At 46.4% G+C, this 23,996-nt stretch overlaps 1 protein-coding gene and 1 long non-coding RNA gene across 2 annotated transcripts in view; both read left to right on the plus strand.

Moving 5' to 3' along the window:
- The window catches only part of RNF38 (ring finger protein 38), a 759,966-nt gene that overhangs the window by 149,339 nt on the left and 586,631 nt on the right, over nucleotides 1-23,996 (plus strand). The window lies entirely within an intron of this gene.
- LOC147727653 (uncharacterized) lies at nucleotides 6,719-11,295 on the plus strand. Its single transcript, XR_015309335.1, has 2 exons — nucleotides 6,719-7,698; nucleotides 8,919-11,295. It is a non-coding gene; the product is annotated as an uncharacterized LOC147727653 (long non-coding RNA).

The raw sequence follows: 23,996 nt of genomic DNA on the forward strand, positions 1-23,996 counted from the left end.
TTGTTTTCACTTTGTAATTGCTATAGTGTTGCCTTTGTGTTTAGAGCCTGATGTGATAGCAGGATGCTTCTAATGTGAACAAAGACCACATTACATCTTTTTCAGATCCCTTCTACTGCCAATACTGTTGCAAATTCTTTTTGGAGTGTTTTGCTTTTTTGGCTGCTGTACTTTTAGAGCATATCAGCCTGTCCATTTTAAATCATTCTGTATTACATTATACTCTTTTTACTTTTTCCTTCTTTCTCCTTGTTACCATACCCTTTTCCCCCTATTCCTTCGTCATATTCTTTATTTGTCCTTCATTCCTTTTCCTTGTTGCCTTATTCTGTCTTTCCTTTTCCTTCTTTGTTTTCCTTTTTTCTTTTTCCTTCTTTAATTTTCGTTCTTCCACATTTCTTTTTCCTTCTATTCTTCTTTCTTTGTTTTTCTTTCTTTTTCCTTCTTGCCTTCATTTCTTCTTCTTTCTTTTCCTTTGGTCTTTCTTTCTTGGTCTGTATTAGCCATGACCTTTTGATTTTTACTAAAAGTATGTATTGTATTGTATTGTAATTGCATTTATATAGCGCTTTCTACCCCTGACAAGGCGTCGAAGCGCTTTTTCGGCGAGTAACACGCTACTCCGGGACCCATAGAGGATTAGTGTTGAATTAGTATAGTGAAACATGCAAGTACATTTTAAGTGGTGGATAGGCTAGTCAGTTATTTGGATTTGGAATGATAGCAAAAGGATAGAGGAGGACAAAGGTTTGTATTTGTATAGCACTTGTTGACGCACGCAATTCAGGTAGCCTACAAAGGATTAGTAGTGAATTAATATGGTGAAGTATGAAGTAATTTCAGTGGGGGATATTAGTTACTTGAAGTGAGAAGGATAGCGGAGGGATAAAAGGGGAAGAAAGATTTGCATTCATTTTATTTATTTATTTTACCGATTTGTAGAGCGCATGGCTGCCCGTGAGCGTCCCAGCGCTAATGACAGAGAACCAGAGTGGATGTCCAGACGTAGATAGAGCCTCACGGGAACAGCCAAGTTTTGAGTGTTTTGCGGAATGAGAGAAGATTGGGTTGGGCTCTGATGTCTGGGGGTAGTGTATATAGCACTTTTTACCCCTGATGGGTGTTGAATCGCTTTTCTGGTGAGTAGCACGCCACTCTGGAACCCATAAAGGATTACTGTTGAAAATTAGTATAGTAAAAAATATGAAGTAATTTGAGTAGTGGATATGTTATTCAGTTATTTGGGTAGTATATTAGTATAGTTTAATATGGAATTTGAGAAGTGAACATGTTAGTCTGTAGTTTCTATTGAAAAGGATAGTAGAGGGATAAAAGAGTGAAGGTTTTTTTGAGGTCTTAGCAATAGGAGGAGGCTTTTGTATGAGTAAAAAAGTTTGGAGCGGAGGACTCAGGAAAGAGTTTAGAAAGGTTTGTTTTAGGGGATCGGTATAGTAAAAGAGGTGTCAGATGATACAAGGAGGGGTAGAGTAGTAGAGAGTCTAGAAAGGGTTATTTTGGCAATCATGGTAGTGGTATGGGGTTTGGGATAAAAGAGAGAGTGGATGTAGAGAATATATTGATATATGTATAGGCTGAGAAATAGGGTAGTGCATTGGAAATGCTAAATTAGAAGAAAGTGATAAATATGTAGATCCATAATTACATTGAAAGTATATGTGTTGCAAGAGTTACAAAGTGTGGTGGTGTGCAGTGTGTGTGTTGTGCGTTATTGTTATTATGGTAGAAGGGAGAGGAGGGTGTTTGTTGGACAACTGATGGAAGGTCTGTTAGGTGTAATTACAGCAGGGAGAGAGTGTCTTAATGGGATGTAGTTATGTATGGTGTTGATTGGTGTTGTGTTAGTGATGAGTGTATTGGTTAGTGGTATAGGATAGAGTTGTGTACTGTTTGTAGGTGATGGTGGATATGTGTGGTAGTTCTGGTAGTAGGGTGTGTAGATGTGGTTTGGTTGGGTTTGTAGTGCAGGCTGGTACATTAATCTGTGCATAGTGTTGTGCGTGGTGTACATTTGGTGTGAGTGTGTTGCTCTGTTTGTGGATGGTGTGGGCTGGGTATTGCTAAATGAGAAAAAGGGCAGCATTTCTGGCCCTAGTCCCTAACATTCTCGAACAGGATCAAACCGGCAACTGCCCTTGTCCTCTCTGCCCTTAGCTGAGACGCCCTAAGCCTGGCCTTTTTTTATAGCCCTAGTAATCAGATGACCCCTGCAGCCAATGAGAACCCTAGCCCTAACACTATCCGATCACAACACTAGCCCAAAAAATCTAGGAACCAATAGGAGACCAGGACCTTACAGCCAATCTTTGCCCTAGTCCAAGCACCCAATCAGTTCAAAAACCCTGATCTTTACGTCCAATAAAGGCCCTAGCCCTACCAGTAGTCCCAAAACAAGTCCATGCAACCAATGGCACAGGTAGCCCTAGTCCCTACTTCCAATAGAAAGCCTAACCCTACTCTAAGTCCCACACCCAGTCTTGATGTAATTTATTTTTTAAATGTAAATACATATAGTTAATTAGAACTATATCGCTCCAAAAGTACAAATAATTAACAATTGACAACAAATCCTTGTCCCTGCTATGGAAACCATAAGCACATTAGTAATGGGGCTCCTTATTCCCTATATTTGAGTGAAGCATGGAATATTTTATCTCTCATGAGCATTTTATAACTGTACATTCAATATACAGTAAAAATACCATGAACGTTTTCATTCAAAGTGTTTGCTTATTTGTAAATAAAGCTGCACATAGCTTAACTGCTGCAAAAAGATTGTGATTCCAGGTTGCAGTTCAATACATCTAGTAAATATGATAACAAAGGCTCTGCTTTGAAATATATAGTGAATGTAAGGCAGACAGAATGGAATGGGTTTTGCTTAACATGCATTTCAGTGCCCTTTCTAAATTCACAATGTGGATTTCGATTGACAGAGTCTAGCATGGACCTACCCCCATTGACAATGTGGATGCTTCCCACATGACATATAGTAGGGAAACCACATATTAAAAAATTTGTGTTACAGAAGCGTGAGGGAATGTTGACAAAATCACAGTGGTAAAACCTTTTATCAGTGTTATTCGGTGCACTTGTACAATGAGAAGTAATTCAGATAGAGCAGAGTAGAAAAGGTTGTGGTGGTGGGTTGGAAATAAGAAAGTTGGATGGCAACTGGCAAAGAGAAACATCTTACGGTCTTGAGAAGATGGCCTCTCTTACTCAAAGCATACAGAGATATGCCTTTAATAGCAGAGCAAACTCTCTTGGCTTACGAAGATCATGATCAAGGTTCCTGTTTCACTCAGAAACGCTAACCCTCAGGTCACAAATATGTTGGAGACTTAGGCTGTAATCCTTTTTATATTGGCTCACTGCCACCATTGAGATGTGAATTCACACCGAAACGCCATGCATGGTATATATGGAACACAGTATGTACCACGTTAATTAGCTCACAGCGGATCCTCGAATGAGAGGTCCTCTAAGGTCAACACATATGGATAACATGCGTTTTGTGTGTTTGTTCCCTTATTTTCAGATTGTTCCATTCACAGAAGGCTGGAAGGTTGACACACTGTAAGCATGCAGTGTGGTTCTTGATTGACCCAGAGTAGGGTGCACCTTAGCATGTGTATATCTCTCGGGCCATTGTAATAGGTCCTGATGAAAACCTTGTAACATCACGCACAGGTTGCAACATGTAGACCACCACGATCACTATTTTAGACATAGACACCATAGGTCAATCTGACCTAACTTAGTGTCCCACTTTGTTTTTAGCCATTGTCTTATTGCTCCATATTAAACTTTTAGGGAGTTAAATAAAGACGATTTTTAACCCCACCTTTCACTCACTTACACCACTGTTGTGAATAATCCTGCTCCACTGTAAACAGGTGTTGAAGAACACCCGGGTAGCATTCGGCTTCTCGGGTGGGACCCCAATGATGAATCATGTCACTTACTAGGTTGGTTGGTGCTGGGTCTTTTTAGAAAAGGAACTCTTTCATTTTCTTGCATGTTTACCTCCTCATCTTGTTGATATTCTATATCTGTGGGGTTTACTCCTTTATTTGTTTTTGGTTCATATCCCAGGGGGACTGGGAATATCCCTTGTAAAAATCCTCACTCTCTATTTGTTAGACAGAAAGAAGAGGAGTCCCCATTTAGTTACATAGCTGTAATGAGCTCTGGCCTGGAGCAGCTAGAGTAACCCGAATTTTAATCCTACCTTGGTAGTTGAGGCCTATGGCAAAAGAGTTCGCACTCTCCCTATGGGAATCTACAGACAAGGGCATCTGACCACATAGGTATTATTTTGGATGTAGAACTCTTATATGCCTTGTCCCATGACTGCAAGGCTGTCTTTCATGTTACTAAGGACCAGATGTACAAAGGTTTTTTGCGGGCACAAATGGTTTTTAGACCCGTTTGCGCCTGCAAAAAACAGTGGCCCATGCACTAATCCTAATTTGTGAGTCGCAAATCAGTTTGCGACTCGCAAAATAGGATTAGCGACTGGCTATTAGGAAGGGGCATTCCAAGGGCATCCCTTCAAAATTGCGACTCCTTAAGCTATGTGAGAATGTTTTGCGACCGCAATTGTTGTTGCAAACACTCGCAGTTTACCACCCTTCTCAGAAGGGTGGTAAAGCACTTGCAAACTGGAAGGCGTCCCGAGGGAACCCCTTCCCCTTTGTGAATGCACGAGCAAATATTTTTTGAGGGCAGGCAGTGGTCCCAGGGACCACTACCTGCCCTTAAAAAATGAAACTGAAAAGTTTCATTTATATTTTTCAAAGGCATCCCGTTTTCCTTTAAGGAAAACGGGCAGCATTAAAAAAATAAAATGCTTTATTTAAAAGCAGTCCCAGACATGAGGCCACCATACCTGGGAGTGTCAGCCATACTTAATGGAGTCGCAAATTGCGACAGCCTCATTAATATGCATGATGCATGCAATTTGCGACCCCATTGGGAATCGCAAATAGCTCCTCAGACACTGTTGTGCATCCCAATTACTGAGTCTCAAATTGTTTGTCACAAATGCAATATAATTTGCGACTCGCTAATTGGCGGGTCGTACATCTGTCCCAAAGATCCTTAAACCTCAGGCATATGATGGCTTAGCTGTTTTTTAGGTGAGAGATACCTTACAGGCATGGGCATCTCTCAGCCTCGCTCTCCATGAGGGTACACAGACTTTACAGGTTCCTGACATTCTATCTCAGAATCTGAAAGCACAGCTATCAGTCAGGTGACAAAGATCTTCCAGGATCAGGCTAGTAAAGCTATTCCTCCGGGTACTATGATTGTGCAGGTTTGGGCCTGGAAAGAGAGTTTTCCATCAGATTGCAGAGATCTTGAAGGCCCAGGCTTTAGACACTAGATCTCGCATCCCTTTGGTTACATATCTTAACAGGCTCAGGCATCTGACAGGGTAGCTCTTCCCATATTATGTAGATCTTTATATCTTTAGGTCTACTAGAATTCAGCATTACTCCCCTAATCGTCATCTTAGGTCAGCCTTCCTGAACCTATTGACTGTTCCAGCAATAGGAAGAGACTGGGTGGGGCTAGGTTTTCAGTGATTGCTCCCCACACTTGGCACACTCTCCCCCTTGATATCAGATCTAAAGCCAACTATGTGGGGTATAGGAAACATTTAAAGACTTGGCTGTTAATACAAGACCATGGCTAACTTTTTTTTGTCGAGACTGGAAAGCGTGCATGCGCTGCTCTCACATGCATGCTGTATTCCGTATGTGCCATTAGTTATAATGGGGTTACCCAGTGACCCTCAGAACCTGGGTATTACATAGTATGCAAAAAGTGGTTCTGTCGGATTATATACAATTTCTTTTGATTCAACAATTACTTATGGCATAGGTTTACTCATATGCATGTTTTCATGAAAAATCATTGAAAGAAAAACGTAAAAAGCACACACCAAACGATAATTTTCTGGTTCACAAAGTTGTAATTATTCAATCACTTTGTAAAACACTTATTTTCTTTGAGTAAAAAGCGGTTGTCCATATACAATGAGAACGTGAAATAAATAAGTGCAGCAGTGAATAATTGTGATCTGTGACTTGTGGTGACTATTATGGTGATACAGTTTCGTGACAGATGGAATTTAGATACACTGGTCCAAAAATAACTTCAATTCACTCAAACAGTATTGCAAATCATATTTTTTCTGTTGAGACGTAGTGAGGACCAATTGGTGGATTAGCGTCGATGTTTCGACCCAGCGGTATGGTGCCAATTTATTTGCAACCGTATCGGGTCTTCATCAGGACAAGGAGGGGGACAACCTAAAGGAAGAGGGTGTCCTATTCTTAACCTCTATATGATGATTATTCTTCTATTGGATCTTGGTATCTCTGGAAATGAATTTATCACCGTCCGGTGACGAATTCGGGTTTGAAGTGCCGCAGCCACGATCACTTGAAGAGTATGACTGCAAGCGTCTGTATCTCAGATATATGTGGGCTTTGAACACGCCTGCCGCTTTTCATTTGTTGCTTTGTCTGGCTTTCAAAATTCCTTTGGTATTTTTAGGGAATACTTACTTTTGGGCTGGCTTTTGGGTGTTTTTTTCCTGCCCTGGAGACTGCCCTTGTTACATGAATCCATTCGCTATTGGCCATATGTTTCCTTTCGGCGCACCACAGTTTTTCTTTCTGCTCACGGCTCGCATAATGCATTTTTTAGCACTTGTATGTTTCCCTTAAGCAGCTTGGCACACCGCGCTTTATCCCTTCGTCAGCGCGGCACACAGCGCCTCTTTTCGCTCTATCATCACCGCTCGCATAATGAAAATTTGCACTGGTATGTTTCCCTTGAGCAGTGCGGCACGCTGCACTTTGTCCCTTAATCAGCATGCCACGCTAGGCCTCATCTTTGAACAATGCGGCTGCGCACCTTTCTTTTGTTCTGCATGGTGCATATCCCCACACCCTTCTAACAACGACACTAACATGGAGGGAGCAATTGTATGAGTTTTGAAAGTAGGATGAATCAAACCTAGATTGTTAATGTGATGCGACTGTCTCCTGGTTGAGCACATCAGCAGCTATAGGCATACAGAAGTACACTATGTTTAGAAGTAGCTTAAACACCACAGAATGTTTACAACTGACCTAAACAAGATGCAGAATGTTTTAGGGGGGCATCGATATTTATATAACTGCGGCAGCTCACACAGGTGACTTTCGCACTTGCAAATAAACCTATATCCCAACAAACGGGAAAACTCTAATGCAGGTTTGCACAAGAGCATTGCGTCCTGTATCTTTCATAGTGTGCAGGAGGTTATCCCTCTACTAATTTTAGAGTCTTTTCTGGTTGGTCAATTCTTGGGTAGTGGGTGGGCTCTTTCCATGTTGACCCAATCTCAGATTTAAGGGATATATTATGGTCACCCAGCCAAACCCTCCTGTGACCGCCAGAGAATGTCGATCTTTATTACCTAGCTTTCCTATTGGCTTTCTGTGAGGTCCCTTTCACAGTATGACAGGTAATTGAAATGGCCTGCTTTTATTTGTTGTGGAGTTTTTCCTGCATAACTAAATACTTATAGAGTCCCAAAGGCGAGCCCGATTTGCTATGCCAATGCTTGTTTATTGCTTGCATTCGCGTCTATTACCTTAGTGCCAAGAGACCTTTTTGGTGTATGTGCGCTCAATAAGTTCCTTATAACATAACATCTTACAGACCCATATTTCTGGCTGTAAATATGAGTTCCACCGACCTTCTCATCTAGGTGTAAGTCAACAGAGCTTTTCCTAGATGTGTGCAAATATATATGCTTCTGGTTGAACGAAGATGTGTCTTAAAGCAACAAAATGTATTCTACTTAAGGTTTGCAGTTTTCTATTTTTACAGGTGAATACAAACAGAAAACAACGTGTTTCCTGTATGTATTTATTTTTAAAAGTGGGTAAATAAAGAACATTGAGCATCTTTTCAGTGACTCGCCATGTTGTTTTTTGTGATTTCCTGCCCAATACTTGTGCACATTGAGAGCATGTAGTCTTTCACTGCTGATGTCAGAGCTTGCGCTGCAGAGCAAAAGACTATTTTCACTCCATCTCAGTCTATTCATTCTGCACTCCACCTTTCCAACCCCGGATGCGACCCCTCCTAGTTTAGAGGCTGCCTGCTTCTACATTCTTGACTGGCCATCTTAAAGTTGCTTTGAAGCCATTTCAAGATGGGTACCCATGCTTACACATTTTTAGTGTCTAGAAAACCATTTCAAAGATGTACCGCTGTGAGCCAGCTTATGTGGTACCCATCTTGGAGATTTTTTTTAATGATGCATGCACACAGTCTTTTTTTTTTTAAACATATTTGTGTTTCTGATTTGGTGTCCTTTACATGCCAAATTGGTTTATGGCTTGACTTCTGTACAGGTTCATAGAGCCAAGCCAGACTCCTGGCTTGGAGCTGGCTCCCCTCTCCACATGAATATGCTGCCATACCTACTTATACTTTACTCATGCAGAGCTGGTCTTTGTTGAGATAGCGCTCTGGGCGGAGAAAAATTTGGCTCCCTTACTGATGCCAAGAAATTAAATGAGGCAGCAGGGGGGGCGTTTTATGTGCATTGGTCAGTCCCTGGCTGAGCAGTAACTGGCCCCTGAACACAAACGTCTCCGGACCTCCTCCTGTTCACATAAAGCACAGAGAGCTTAGTTGCCTCATGCTTCTGATGGTATAGTTGATGTGTGATAGCAGGGGTGAGACGGTGAGGGAGGGCAAGGAAGGGGGCAATGGGGTGTTAAAACATTGCCCACGGTATGAGAATGAAGGATTAGGCTACTTACTGGCAAATCAGACAGATACGAGCATGCAGAGACACAGAAAAGGCTGGAGGAAGACGCCAGGGCTGCCGCTGTTAGCATGACCTCAATGCACACAGCTATGTGCACTCCTCATAATATTGGTGCCCTGGGCCCAGCTTGCCCATGATCGAGGCCTGGCCTGTATGTACCTAATGTAATTGCACTCAGTGTGTTGGCTATGACAGGATGAAAGACTGCATTTTCCCTGCCTTGATAAATGTCTGTGTAAAGCGGTCACACAACGAATCAGAAGTAAGGTTTTTGTTTGCTGGATCAGTTTGTCGTAGTCAAACAGTGGAGAAAAAAACATTGCAGTCTGTAGGCATTGCCGCAGCCCTACTTGCTTGCAGACCAGGAGTACATTTGCCCTCCTCCATTCAGTAGCGGCTTCTACTGGACCAAGGTGGTGTGGTAAAGGGGGGAGACGACAATTTTTTTTTCTTTAAAAACACACTTACCTGCTAGGGACCGCCACCGCCTCTCTTCTGTCCATCATCTTCCTTCTTCCTGCAATCCCGGCCGGCAGCAGGAAGCACCGGGGCTCCCAAGTTCCCCTGAGCCAATCACAACACTGCAATGCAGCGTTGTGATTGGTCTGAGCGATGTGGTTCGGCGCTCAGACAGGGAATGGGAGGCTTTGCTTGTTCCTCACCAGGCTGCAATGCAGCCAGGTGGGGAAGATGCAAAGTGCGTAGGACTCTTTGGCCGGCTCGAGAGGGCCAGCCAAGCAGTTGTGAGCACGTAGAGAGTGTAAACCACTCCCCCTCCTGCTCTGGCCAGCCCGTTACCCAGAGAGCCCCTGAGTGAAATAGGAAAACTAAAAGGATAATAACGCTAGCCATTATCATCTTATTTTTCCTTTTGTTCAGTGGGGGGCCGCTAGGAGCCACTACTGCCTCCTTCACGTGTGAGATGGCTGCTGCAACGGTAGTCTGTGCTGCTTTAAGGTATTCCAAGTGGCTTTGGCTTGCATCAGATCCTTTGTATATGCCAAACTGCACACCCTGCTAAGCAATGAAAAGAAAAACATGCCAGTTCGCTTTATCAAATACTGTAACACAGAGAGCCAATGTCAAGCACCCAGTGTCCCTCTCATAACGCATAATTGTGTTTTCAGAACTGTTGTGACGTAATTCACCTGAATAACTAACGTGAACGAACGTCAGTACCTTGCTCGTCTGTTTCAGACGGCGCAGGGAAGGGAGATGGGTTTACTTCAATTGCAGCCTTAATTATTTTGAACAAAATGTGAGTAGTTGGATTAGGAGACGTTGATGAGGAGCGGTGGGTTGAGAGGAAGTGAACACGCTTAATGCTCATTACCTAATTAATCCTTACTTTAAGATGTCTCCTTTGGGGGGAAAGTGCTTCCCGTCTTGAGCTCGGAATCTATTGTACAAGGCTCAGCAGAGCACTGTTTGGTTTCCTGGCTATTGTAGCTTACAATTAGCAGACTGACTGAAATGCCTTGAAGATATTCCGCATAATTTGTTTTCATCATGGCCTTGTTTTCGAAGCAGCATCGGGTTGTGCTTATGTTTTTGTGTATCCTCGTGTGCGCATCGGGGTTTTTTCCCCTCGCCGCTCATTCTGTTTTCTTAGAATTGTTCGGGGCGAGTTTGCCAAGAACGTCGACTAGATGAATGTGCATGAACTAAGCGCAAGATTGGTTTTCGACTGTACTTCTCCACCAGGATTATAAAAAAATCTGGTTTGGGGAGTTTTCTTTCCCCTTTGGAATACTCCCAACCTCTAATGAAAGATTCCAGCAGAGTTAAAAAAAAAAACGTAAAAGTGAAGCCATCATGGTGAAAAACGCTGCTGCAACTGTGTGGGAAAAATTGGAATTGCGTTCTAGTTCCCCAGGTCTAACCTGCGGATTGAGAAACGTAACAGTTGTGGGTCTCACCTCGTACTATTGAACTGTGTCCAAATATTAAATAGTAGGACTCCTGGTTCCTTTGTATGGTGTGCAGTTTACTATTTTTTTTCCGGTAATTGTGACTCAGAGGTGCATGCAACCTCTGTGGTGTCTATACACCAGGGTCTAAAGTATTAGGAATTTGCACGATTGTACATAGAATAGACCACCTCATTCCAAGTTATTCGGGAAACTGTTTGCAGACCTGAGCTTTCATCAGACAATCCAGTGCTTTCTGTGTGTTGTAGGCTTGGTTTGCTTCTATTGAACTCAAACCTGTCAAGTTTACTGGTCTATGCACGATTAGCTGCTCCAGTCCAAATTTGTTTTCTTTGAATTCTGGAACTTGTAGTCTTGTTTATTTCATTAATAAAACCATGAAAAGTCACATAATTCAAAGAAGAAAACCTGGACTGGAGCAGCTCATCATGCGGTTTAGGTAGTGGCGGGTTCCGAAGCGGTGGGGCAGCAGGGGTGGGATACAAAAATAAGCACAAAACAAGATATATATAAAACTTTACTTATCTGCCGCTGCGTTCACTGCATTGCTCCTCTCGAGATTCTCGACTTCAGGGCTTGTGCACACTGTACAAGCTCCCAGAGGCCAACCCTGACCCCATGATGGGAATAGTATTTCCAGCATGAGAGCAGTGCTAGGATTGGTCTGAGCAGCCTTGTTTGCCTCTCAGACAGTGCCTGGGATCCTGTGGCTTTTCTCCGCCCGGCTGTACAACACAGTGTAAAGTGCGCATGCGCACTTAGTAGTGCCCATCACTCCTCCTCCCCACTATTGTCATGCATTGTATGGCCCTGTCCCACCCTATGACACAGGTCGCCGGTAGCCTACTGGAGGTAAGAAAAAAAATGATAATAAAATTGGTTTATTCTCATTTTATATGTCATATGTTTGCCTCTGCTGCCACTTAGAGGAGCCACACCTGCGTTTAGGCCTGCCAGCTATGTGAATCAATCAATCAATCAATTTGTAGAGGTCGCTACTGCTTGAACAGCCAGGTCTTGAGTTGTTTCCTGAAGGCGAGATGGTCCTGGGTCAGCCGGAGGTGGGTGGGGAGGGAGTTTCATGTCTTGGCTGCCAGATAGGAGAAGGATCTTCCTCCGGCGGTGGCTTTGCGAATTCGTGGGATGGTGGCGAGGGAGAGGCTGGCAGAGCGGAGCTGGCGGGTTGGTGTATAGAGTGCGAGGCGGTTGTTGAGGTAGCTGGGGCCCACGTCATGGAGAGCCTTGTGTGCGTGGGTGAGGAGTCGGAATGTGATTCTCTTGCTGAGAGGGAGCCAGTGCAGATCTTTCAGATGGGCAGAGATGTGGCTGTGGCGGGGGATGTCCAGGATGAGTCTTACCGAGGCGTTCTGTATGCGTTGTAGTCTTTACTGGAGCTTGGCTGTGGTTCCGGCGTAGAGGGTGTTTTGCAGCGTGAATCTTTCTGGATTCACTATGCTGTGCATATTCCGCGGTCTTGTGGTTGGGTCCGGATTCGTAGTCTTTTCTCTCTTTTTTTTTTGTGGCCCAGGTGGGCGTCGGCGTCACCCTTCCTTGGGTGTATTTCCGGTGACGTCGGCATGCTTCCTGCGGAAGCTCCCATCCCTGGGCGCCATCTTCAGATTCTTTTTTCCGCGGTCGGGTCTGGATCGTTCCCGTTGGGCTCCAGACATTTTTGGAGAAAGTACTGCAAAGCGAGAAGTTCGAGAAGAAATTAAAAGAAGAAGACCAAGGAAGACTTCGCAGACCATTGGCGAAGAGAGAAGGAGGAGAGAACGTCGAGAACTTCGACGATCATCGACGTCCACGCGGTCAGGGAAGCCTGAAACGCTCGAGGATGGACAACACGCCGTTCAAGTTCTGCCCGAATTGCAGACACAAGTACGCGCAGAAAGATCAGCACCCGGTGTGCAACCTTTGCCTACCGGTGGACCACAGAACCGAAGACTGCAACGCCTGCTCCGTCTTCGCCGCGAAGACCCTTCGTGTGAGGAAGAGCCAGAGGGTAGCACACGCCACCCTCGGAGGAAAAGCCCCGACGCCTTCGCTGTACGACCTGGGGATGTCCTCAGAGGAAGAGGACAATGCTGCCGCCGAACACGACAGCTACACGGTCGTAGAGACCGATTCCAAGAAGACGCCTGATAAGGTAGGAGACTCGACGTCCCACAAGAGCACGAGAGACCCTGAGTCTCGAAAGAACGAGGGCCAGACCCCGAAGGCGCCGACGCAGCGACATCTGCAGTCCGCGACCGCACACAGGCCCAGCGGATCCTCAGAGAAGGAGTCCCTGGCGCCGAGAGCTGTAGAACAGCAGAAGGCTCCGAAGATCGCCTCCGAAAGGGGCCGGGCTGTTGAGCAGCAGAAGGCGCCGAAGATCGTCTCCGAAAGGGACCGATTGGCGTCGAGGGAGAAAGACCCGAAAGCTTTGACGACGTCCAAGGACCCGAAACCAAGTTCGACGTCCAAACCTTCGACGCCGAGAGTCTCGCCGCCGAGCCAGGTGACGAAGAGAGGGGCCGAGCGTTCCGAGGCCGAGAACGCGGCCGAAAGGGAAAAGAAAAGACGGCGTTTGGAGGCCGAGATGGCGAGCATCTTGCAGCGGAAGAAGGATTTCGACGCTGAGATGAGTACCTTTACAATTCCACACAAGACCAAGCACGTGGTGCTAGATCTGGTCGAAGAGGAAGAAGAACTCGGCGACGGACATGGCCCGGCCGCCGAGATGGTCGACGACCAGGGAGATGAGGAGAATCCCTACGAGGATTACGGCTATGACGAGGAGGAGGGCAGTAGGTTGGACGCCGAGTCGGTCACCTCTGACCCCATCGAGGAGGATTACCTGGATATCGACACCGAGAGCCCGGAGGAGGCGGTCGACACATACCCCTCGAGGCCCTCGCCGCCTGACGACATCGGGGCATACAATTCGGCGATACAATCTGCCGCAGCGGCATTTAGGTTAAAGCTCGACGAGGAGAAGCAGAAAGCAGACTTCCTGCTCGAGACTTTGCTCCCAACACAGACAAGGAGCCAGTTCCTCCCAATGCTCGAGAGCGTCTTGGCTCAAGGACAAGAAGCATTCAAGGAGCCCGCAACATGCAAGGCGGTAACCCCTAGAGCAGAGAAAAAATACAAACACTCCACGAAGGACCCGGCCTACATTCGAGGCGAGGTCTCCGCAGACTCCATTATCACGGCCACGGCTAGGAAGAGGGCCAACGTATCCACTACCTCGGGCCCACCACCGGATAAGGAGAGCAAGAGGATGGATCTGGTGGGCAGAAGGATCGAACGGAATGCTGCGACCCACTGGCGCATGGCTAACTCCAACGCTCTTCTAAACAGGCACATGTACCAGATCATGGACGGCCTGGGGCACTTGGTGAAGGACCTACCCCAGGAGGCCAGGCAGAAGGCCGAGATGTTGGTCGAAGAGGGGAAAAATGCGGCAAATTCTTGCCTTAAGACGGCCCTGGACGGGGCAGACACCGCCAGCAGGCTGATGATGATGGGTGTCACGGAAAGGAGACACGCCTGGCTCAGGATTTCAGGGTTCAAACCAGAGGTGCAACACAGTATCCTCAACACACCGTTCAACGGCGACACGCTCTTCGGGGCAACTGTGGACGAGAAACTCAGCCAGCTCAAGAAAGATAATGAGACGGCAAGGTCTATGGGGGCGTTGCAGTTCAGAGGCAACAGAAGAGGCACCCCGTCACGGAGGCCCGGCGGGAGAGGTGGAAACCAACCAGGTACATCACACCAGGTTTTCCAGCAAACGCACCAGGCAGACTCACAGGGACAGCAAGGTCAGCAGAAACAGTCCTGGCAGTACCAACCAAGAGGTCAGTCCTTTCGAGGAAGAAACGGACGTGGCCAGAATAGGAGAGGGGGGCAGCAGCCCTCCTCGAAGTGACTCCACAGAACTCTGGGTGCCCAGCCACAGAAAGGACCCGGGGGGGCACCACGTACCAAGGGGTCGGGACAATCAAAACACCTACGACCACATGACACCAGTGGGAGGAAGATTGCAATTTTACCTCCAGGAATGGAGAGAAATCACATCAGACAAATGGATCCTAAACATCATCCAATTCGGGTATTGCCTGGAATTGGAGAAAAGGCCAACAAGCAGGAAACCAAGGGGAAGACCGCCAGCAGGAGACCAGCTGGCGAGGCTTCAGGAAGAGGTAAAGGAACTTCTGCAAAAGCAGGCCATAGAGCGAGTCCCATTCAAGGAAAGGAACAAGGGAGTCTACTCGACGTACTTCCTGGTACCAAAGGTAGACGACAAGATGAGGCCCATCCTAGACCTGAGGTTCCTCAACAAATTCATAAGAACACAGAAATTCAAAATGACCTCCCTGCAGGAGGTGCTACCGCAACTGCAGGTCGGAGACTTCATGGTCACGATAGACCTCAAGGACGCCTACTTGCACATACCGATGAACAAAAAGCACAAACATATGCTCAGGTTCACAATCGGGGGAGGCCACTACCAGTTCACAACGCTGGCCTTCGGACTCAAATCAGCACCAAGGGTATTCACGAAGTGCCTCGCAGCAGTTGCTGCACACCTACGAAGACAGGGGATACACGTATACCCTTATCTAGACGACTGGTTGGTGAAGGCGAGTTCGTACCAAAGGTGCAAACACCACGCACAGACAGTGACGAGCACGCTCATAAACCTGGGGTTCTCCGTCCATTGGGAAAAATCGTCAATGGAACCGGAGCAAGTGAAGACCTTCCTGGGGGCAGTGATCAACACCGTGCAGGCCAAGGTGTTCCCCAGCGAGAAGAGAGCAAGGGCGCTGGTCAAGGAAACTCTCCTCTACCGGAAGGGGCAAGCTCGGACAGCGAGGACGGCGAGCAAGATCATGGGGATGATGGCATCATGCATCCACCTGGTGCCGAATGTGCGGCTACACATGAGACCCATGCAGGAATGGCTCCAGGAACAGTGGTCACAGGCGTCAGGCAGTTGGGAGGATCTTGTGGTGGTGACGCACGCAGTGCAAAGGGAGATGACATGGTGGACCATGGAGAACCTAACAAGGGGAAAGCCTCTAACACCCCCAACTCCGACAGTGACCATCACCACAGACGCATCCCTGAAGGGATGGGGCGCTCACATGGAGGAGCTCAATGTGAGAGGACTGTGGACGCCAGCAGATGCGACAAAGCATATCAATTACCTAGAATTGAAGACAATCTTCCTTGCACTGAAAGCCTTCCAGACAAGACTGTACAAGCAAAGGGTGTTACTGCAGACAGACAACACCACGGCGATGTTCTACATCAACAAGCAGGGTGGAACACAGTCAACAACGCTTTCAACACTGGCACAGGAGATATGGAGATGGGCCATCCCTCTACAGATAGACCTGCTAGCCATACACCTACCAGGGAAGGAGAACATTCAGGCAGACTGGCTGAGCAGACAGACATCGGCATCCCACGAGTGGGAGCTCAATGCTCAGGAAACGAGGTGGTTATTCAACAGGTGGGGAACGCCATCAGTGGACCTGTTTGCAACACGCCAGAATGCGAAATGCCAGTACTTCGCATCCAGACTACCCGAAAAGGGGTCCCTTGGGAATGCCCTATGGATAGATTGGTCCGGGACATTTGCCTACGCTTTTCCCCCGATACCACTGATACACCGAGTACTGAGCAAGTGCAGAGCGAGCAAGATGACCCTGATACTGGTCGCGCCACAGTGGGCGAGGCAGACATGGTACTCGCAGATCATGGAGATGTCACAGAGTGCACCCCACAGATTCGGCAGAAGAAAGGACCTGCTCTCCATGCAGAACGGAGAGGTGCTGCACCCAGAGCCAGAGACCATGAGCCTAGTAGCATGGCTCCTGAGGACATAGAGTTTGCACATTTGAGACTGCCAGAGAGCACCCTCAGGGTCCTTCGGGAGGCACGGAGGCCGAGCACACGGCGGTGCTATGTCGCAAAATGGAAAAGATACACGATGTGGTGCAAACGTGAACAACTTCACAAGAAAATGAAGAAAGACTCCACAGTGCTGCGATACCTGACACACTTGCTGGACAAAAAACTCAGTTCATCCTCCTTGAGGGTTCACTTAGCGGCTATAGTAGCCTACACAAGGGGTGAGATGGGCAGGAGCTTCTTCACATCCCAGGTTGTCAAGAGGTTCCTGGAAGGAGCGAAGAGGATCGCACCGCCCAAGCGGGTGCCACCACCAGCATGGAACTTGAACGTAGTTCTCACGGAACTCATGAAGGAGCCCTTTGAACCACTGCACAGGGCCTCCTTAAAGATGCTAACCATGAAAACAGCCTTCCTAGTGGCTATAACGTCATTACGCAGGGTAAGCGAACTACAAGCGCTGACGCTACAGGAACCCTACATACAAATACATAGTGATAGGGTTGTGATGAGGACGGACCCACACTTCATGCCGAAGGTGGTCTCCAGGTTCCACATGAACCAGTCCATACAGATACCGAGTTTTTTCCAAAAACCAACCAATAGCGCTGAGCGAGCTCTGCACACCTTAGACGCCAGAAGGGCGGTCATGCATTACATTGAAAGGACAAAGGAGCACAGAAAAACGAAGCAGTTCTTTGTGTCATTCGCCAACAGTTACATGGGCAAAGCAGTAACGAAGAACACTATTGCACGATGGATAGCACAGACGATTCAGCTCTGCCACAACAGGGCAGGACAGGAACTAGACGAGGGAGTGCGTGCACACTCCACTAGGAAGAAGGGGGCCACAATAGCCTTCCTGGCTAACACGCCCATACAAGACATATGCCTGGCGGCAACATGGGCTTCAGTGCACACGTTCACAAAACACTACTGCGTGGATGTGCAGATGAACAAGGAAGCGCAAGTCGGACAAAAGGTGCTCCAGCACATATTCAGACACCAGAACTCATCTTCCACCCAGCCGCCACGGAAATGAGAAACCGCTACAAAATCTATGCACAGCATAGTGAATCCAGAAAGATTCACGCTGCAAAACGAATAGTTTCTTACCTGTCGGTGTAGTTTTGCAGCTTGATGATCTTTCTGGATTCACTAGCGAACCCACCCACCTCCGCCAGAAAGATGAGGCTGGAGAGAAAAGGGGTGGTCAAAAAAAAAAAAAAAAAGATGAAGAGATAAAATGGATTTTACATACAAGGCGGTTAAGGAAAAATCACCTACATAGAACATTGCCATCACTTCGGAAACGAAGGAAACACGAAAAAAAGAATCCGAAGATGGCGCCCAGGGATGGGAGCTTCCGCAGGAAGCATGCCGACGTCACCGGAAATACACCCAAGGAAGGGTGACGCCGACGCCCACCTGGGCCACAAAAAAAAAAAAAAAAAAAAGAGAGAAAAGACTACGAATCCGGACCCAACCACAAGACCGCGGAATATGCACAGCATAGTGAATCCAGAAAGATCATCAAGCTGCAAAACTACACCGACAGGTAAGAAACTATTCGTTTCCGTAGTCCAGGCGGCTGGTGACGAGGGCTTGGGTGACCGTCTTCCTGATTGCGGTGGGGGTCAATCTGAAGATTTTTTGGAGCATGCGCAGGGTGTTGAAGCAGGATGCTGAGACGGCGTTGACTTGCTTGGTCATCTTGAGGGATAAGTCCAGGATGAAGCCCAGGTTGCGTGCGTGGTCTGTGCGTTTGGGGGCGGTGCCCAGGGCGGGTGGCCACCAGGAGTTGTCCCAGGCCGAGGCGGATGGTCCCAGGATGAGGACTTCTGTCTTGTCTGAGTTAAGTTTCAGACGGATGAGCTTCATCCATTCCGCGACGTCTCTCATCCCTTCCTGGAGGCTGGCTCTGGCGGTGTCCGGGTCGTTGGTGAGAGAAAGGATCAGCTGTGTGTCGTCGGCGTAGGAGATGATGTTGTGTTTGCGTGCAATGGCTGCGAGGGGGCTCATGTAAATGTTGAAGAGGGTGGGGCTGAGCGAGGAACCTTGTGGGACGCCGCAGATGACTTCGGTAGCCGCGGACCGGAACGGGGGAAGGCGGACTGTCTGGGTTCTTCCGGCGAGGAACGAGATGATCCACTCCAGGGCCGCGTCTTGGATTCCGGTGTCACTGAGGCGTTGTATCAGGGTGTGATGGCATACCGTGTCGAAGGCTGCTGAGAGGTCCAGGAGGATGAGGGCGGTGGTTTACCCATTGTCGAGCATTGACCTGATGTCGTCGGTAGCTGCGATGAGGGCGGGCTCGGTGCTGTGGTTTGCTCGGAAACCGGACTGTGGCGGGTCGAGGGATCCGTTTGTCTCAAGGAAGGCGGAGAGTTGTTTGTTGACCATCTTCTCGATTACTTTGGCAGGAAAAGGGAAGAGCGAGATGGGTCGGAAGTTCTTGAGGTCCGTGGGTGAACTGACTAGAGTACCATACAATAGAACAGTGAATTGTTCATTGACGTTCAGAACTGGAAATGCTGTACTGATGCCATAGATTGAGGTGCATGCCATCGCCCACATGTATCTGAAAAGATGGCGTAGCAGCGTGTGCACTCAGTAGTCAATTTTAACAAATTGGATTAGTGGATTCACTTCTACAGTATTCTAATACCAGGCGTGCAAAAGGTGAAAAGGTTCTGCTGGACCTTTGGGCTTGAAGCAAAAATGGGCATCCAGGAAATGTCCCAGGAACCTAATGCACTGCGTCTATCACTCATGTGAGTGTTAACCTTAATTAAACATACAATGAAAACAATATTTCTCCAACAACATTAGCATATTTAGACTATAGTAAACAATCTGTTAAACATTCAATGAAATATGACAGGCGTCGACATCATCGATTAGTTGCTCAGTAGTTGTTTATTGAGTGTTCTTCTCTGAATTTGTTGAATATTCACAAAGTCAAACGCGAAGAGAACAAGTTCAATTATACATCCCAATGCATTTTTGGCTAAACAATCTGCCCTTCGTCAGGGGAATCTGTGAGGTAATGATAATGCGAATTACTAAACAGCATAGGCAGTATATTCGCGGCAAAACAATCAAAGGGGACAGGTATTGTTAAAGTAGATTAACATTATGCTGCAAATCGGTGCTTAGTTAGTGGACCAGGCTGGGAAAAGTGACAAACAGAACGCGGAAAAAATAAAGCATCAAAGAAATCACGTGGAGAAACCAAATCCAAGCTCCCGTGCTAAGAGAGGAAAAAGCGGTGTAGAAAACAGTTCTGAGTGGAGATTGATGGTCAAAACAAGACACGGGGGATGAACATGGGAGGTGCACATTATAGAACTGATGTGTATATGGGTGGTGCAGGGTTAGGCAAGAACAGAGAATGGAAGTGAGTATAGAAGTGAAGGACGCGATCATAAAGGCTTACTGTATGTAAACATGAGAGACGCCTAGTGGCCCATGGTGAGTATGCTAACCACGAGTCGCTGTCTTAGGGGAAGATCGTGAGGCTGTAAAGAAAAACGGATAATGTAGAAGTTCTACATGTACATGTATGTCATGAATCATAGAATCAATGTAGGTGTTTGTTCCTAAGTAGCACACACCCGCTTCTCACACCTCTGCAAGGCGCCTTAGTCCTTGGTTCATCAACTGTTGGGAGAGCCTTCCATTATTCCAGAAGGAGCTGACCTCTGAACTCTCTGGAGGATAAAAAAATATATAAAGGAAACTAACATGCAGATGTAAGCACATTTATTTCTTGAAGCTCTTCCGGTATAGAACCCTCAGCAGCCATCTTGGTTTTACTACTGAAAGATAGTGATAGTTCTCCAACCCGACAGAATCTGGGTACAGTGAAGATTAGGAGAGACTCCTCCCGATAAGAATCTACCTCCTGGCCTCTCACCCATGGCCCCTGTTTTAGGAACAAACTCAAGTCATTCAATAAAACAGAGTCACTTCTACATTACATATGAAGGGGTCTAGTTTGTTTCTTTTTATGAGGCACCGTATCAAGAAAGCTTGTATAATGGGAAAATATGTAGCTGCATTTAAACCTTATTACAGGTGGTAAACAATACACTATCATTTATTCATTGAAGATCAGTGAAAACATGCATGCACACATGAGCGTGTGTGTGCAATCTTTCACACACACTTTTTCGCTTTATCACTTTTTTTTTAATGTTTTCCAGTGGTTTCAGAGCTCATAAGTGATCTTCATTGTAATACCGTAATTCAAAAGTATAACTTTATTTGCAGGAATTTTAGCTTTCCTATCCAAATAAAGTTAAATGATGGTTAATACAGCATTTCTTCTTTAATTCAAAACTCTTTCGCAGTGACCGAGCTGCTCTCAGTGCATTAATCCACACACCTGACAAGCTCACTCGTCCGGCCGATCCATGATGCAAGTATCAACCAATGAATCCTCCCTACTGTGTCAAAATAAATATTGTAAACACAGAACTCTTTCAGCAAAAACGTACACTGTCCCACCCTGCAGTTTATTTTTTCAATTTTGAGCCGTGTGTCAATGTACTACAAAAGAAAAACACGTGAGAACAAATGTGTTTACATTTCTTACAATGCTACTTTACGTTTAAACTTTGACTTGTAATAATACACATTGTGGCATAGAAACACTATTTAAATATTAGCACATTATCTGTTCTCCCCCACCCCCCAAAAAAAAGAAATTTCTCTAAATATTGACAAACCTATCTGCAGTCTCAGGCAAACAATGTGTATTAAAAATGAAACTGAGGATGATGTTCAAATGCTCCAGATCTTCTTAAAGAGTACAAAAACATATTAAAATATCAAGTAATTAAAAATATGAATGTTGGGTAACGCATGTAATATGTTCCTGTATAGCCATCTCAGTGCTCAGGTAACATTTATAGACTACTCTGCCTTTGTGGGTTATGACATCACCAGAACTCATCAATGGCAAGATCCAATATTACAAAGTTACCCATTCGGTATTCTAAGGGGCCAATTACAATGTTGGTTGGAAAGCCTCCTACCACAAGTCGGAAGCTTTCCAACTGTGGTCAGAGGCTTTCCAACCGACCAGGTCGGTTTGTGGTCCGACCGCCCGATTACGATGTCGGTGGTCGGAAAGTAAACCGGCCGGTCATTCCAACTCTGTTCCGAGTGGCTCTCAGAGTCTTCTTGCCGGTCAGAAGAACATTGTAATCCCCTATGGATGGCGTTTCCGCTGTCGGCATTCTGATGTATGTTTCCCAAAGCCTTTTCGTGCCAGCCTGTCCGACACGGAAGGGCTATTGGAATGTGACTTTGGGGACCCTAGCAGGGCCCCCTTGCCTCTGCGGCCTACGGTTGGTTGTCAAGGGTGTACCTAGGTTACCACCCTGTAAAACCCTGCACTGTGTAGCAGGCACCTTGGGGTGCCTGCCACAGGGTGCAGGGTTTTACACACACGCGCACACACACACACACACATTTATATAGGAACCTGTATTACGGCTGGCTTGCAGCTATAACACAAGTTCCCATAGGGAATAGTGAGTATGCGACCGAACAGTGTTTGGTCGCGTCATAATCATGTGGTCGGAACCACCCACCAGAGGTCTTCGGTCCCGAGATCGAGACCGTGTCGGTCAGAAGGAACTCCAACCGACATCATAAGCCCCTATATATATATTACACGGGAGACAACAGTGCCCGAGTAGTTAAACTAGAGTTTCTATTAAAAATACATTTTTTGTTTTGTTACCAACCTTGACAAATTTGCACAAAACTTTCCCCAAAAAGTTAATCTAAGCAAGTATTGTGTAAATCTGTCAAGTGAGAGGTGGATTAAAAAAGAGGAGAGGGGTTCCAAAAGTAAGATTTCCTATTTTAACTCCCACAGGTTCTTACTCCTTACCTAATAATAAATGGTAGAACTGAATTACCACAAACACAGCATGAAAGTAGGACTTTACTCAAGGATGTGCCTTTGGTTTGGTGTAAATCCACTCTCAATCACAAAGAGCCCTACCAAATCAAACAAGCATTTACAATGCAATGGTTTCGCCTTTGTTAAAGTTTGTGCTTTTGGTATTGCTTTTGACAAATGGTCTTTTCTAACTTCTTTGAATTATGTGTAAAACGTTGATGTGTTTTACTTTACACAGAAATATGGAGTGCCTCTCTGGAAAACACCCTCTCTGCACACGCCCTCTTTACACATGCTTTATCTTCACTTGCCCTCTCTACACACAGCCCTGTGCAGAGAGATCATATGGAGAGAGGCATGTGCATGGAGGCCGTGTGTTGAGAGGCTGTGTGCAGTGATAGCGCATGTTGAGAAGGCATATGCAAAGAAGAGTGGGGAGGATACAGAGGTAGGGTAGGAAGGCGAAAATGCAAGGAGTGGGAGGTCAGAAAATAGTGGGAGAGCAAGAGAGGACAGAAGGGAAAGGGAGGGCAGGAGTAAGAAGGAAGAGAGGTCAAAAGGAAGAGAGGGCAGGAGAGAGAGGGAAGGCAAGAAGGAAAATAGGCAGAAGGGAGAGGGAGGGCAAGAAGGAGTGGGAGGACAGGAGGGAAGGTAGGAGTGTGTGAGAGAGGGCAGAAAGGAGAGGGCGGCAGGTAGGAGAGGGAGGGCGGGAAGGAGAAGGAGGGCTAGAGGAGGAGAGGACAGGAAAGAGAGAACAGGAGAGAGATGGAGGACAAGAAGGTGAAAGAGAGCAGAAGAGAGAGGTGGAAAGGGAGGGCAGGAGGGAGTAAGAAGGCAGAAAAGAGAGGGATGGCAGGAGAGAGAGAGCAGGAAGGAGGAGAAAACCCAGTCCACTACCAATGAAGGAAGCACTGAAATCCCAAAACGTCAAAGTGCAAAAAAATACACGCCTACTAAAGAACCGTGGGGCCATATTTATGAAGGCCTTGCGCCACCGCCCATTCGTTGTTTTATTTTGGCCTACAAGTAAAGACCACGTGACTGCTATGATTTTCACCACTGGTCAAATACACAAACTTGTCAACATACAAGTAAACACTGGCGCAGCCCTTGCAGGATTGTACATCACACCAAGAAAGGACCAACCTAAACAGATAAAATATAAAGCGCCCACAAATCACTCCTGACACATCTGTTCAGACGTTGGTGAAACTATGTCCTTTATATTAAACAACTAAGCATTCTGCCTGAATGCAAAGAGGTGCAGTGTTAATTATAGAAATGCAGATCTTAAGAGAGAGGCCCCTGTTGACACACGGCTATTGCATCAAATACTACTAAAAAAATACTTCATGCACGTTATGGACCCATT

The sequence above is a fragment of the Lissotriton vulgaris genome, chromosome 3_1 (assembly GCF_964263255.1).
Source record: "Lissotriton vulgaris chromosome 3_1, aLisVul1.2, whole genome shotgun sequence".
In the NCBI taxonomy this organism is placed as follows: Eukaryota; Metazoa; Chordata; class Amphibia; order Caudata; family Salamandridae; genus Lissotriton; species Lissotriton vulgaris.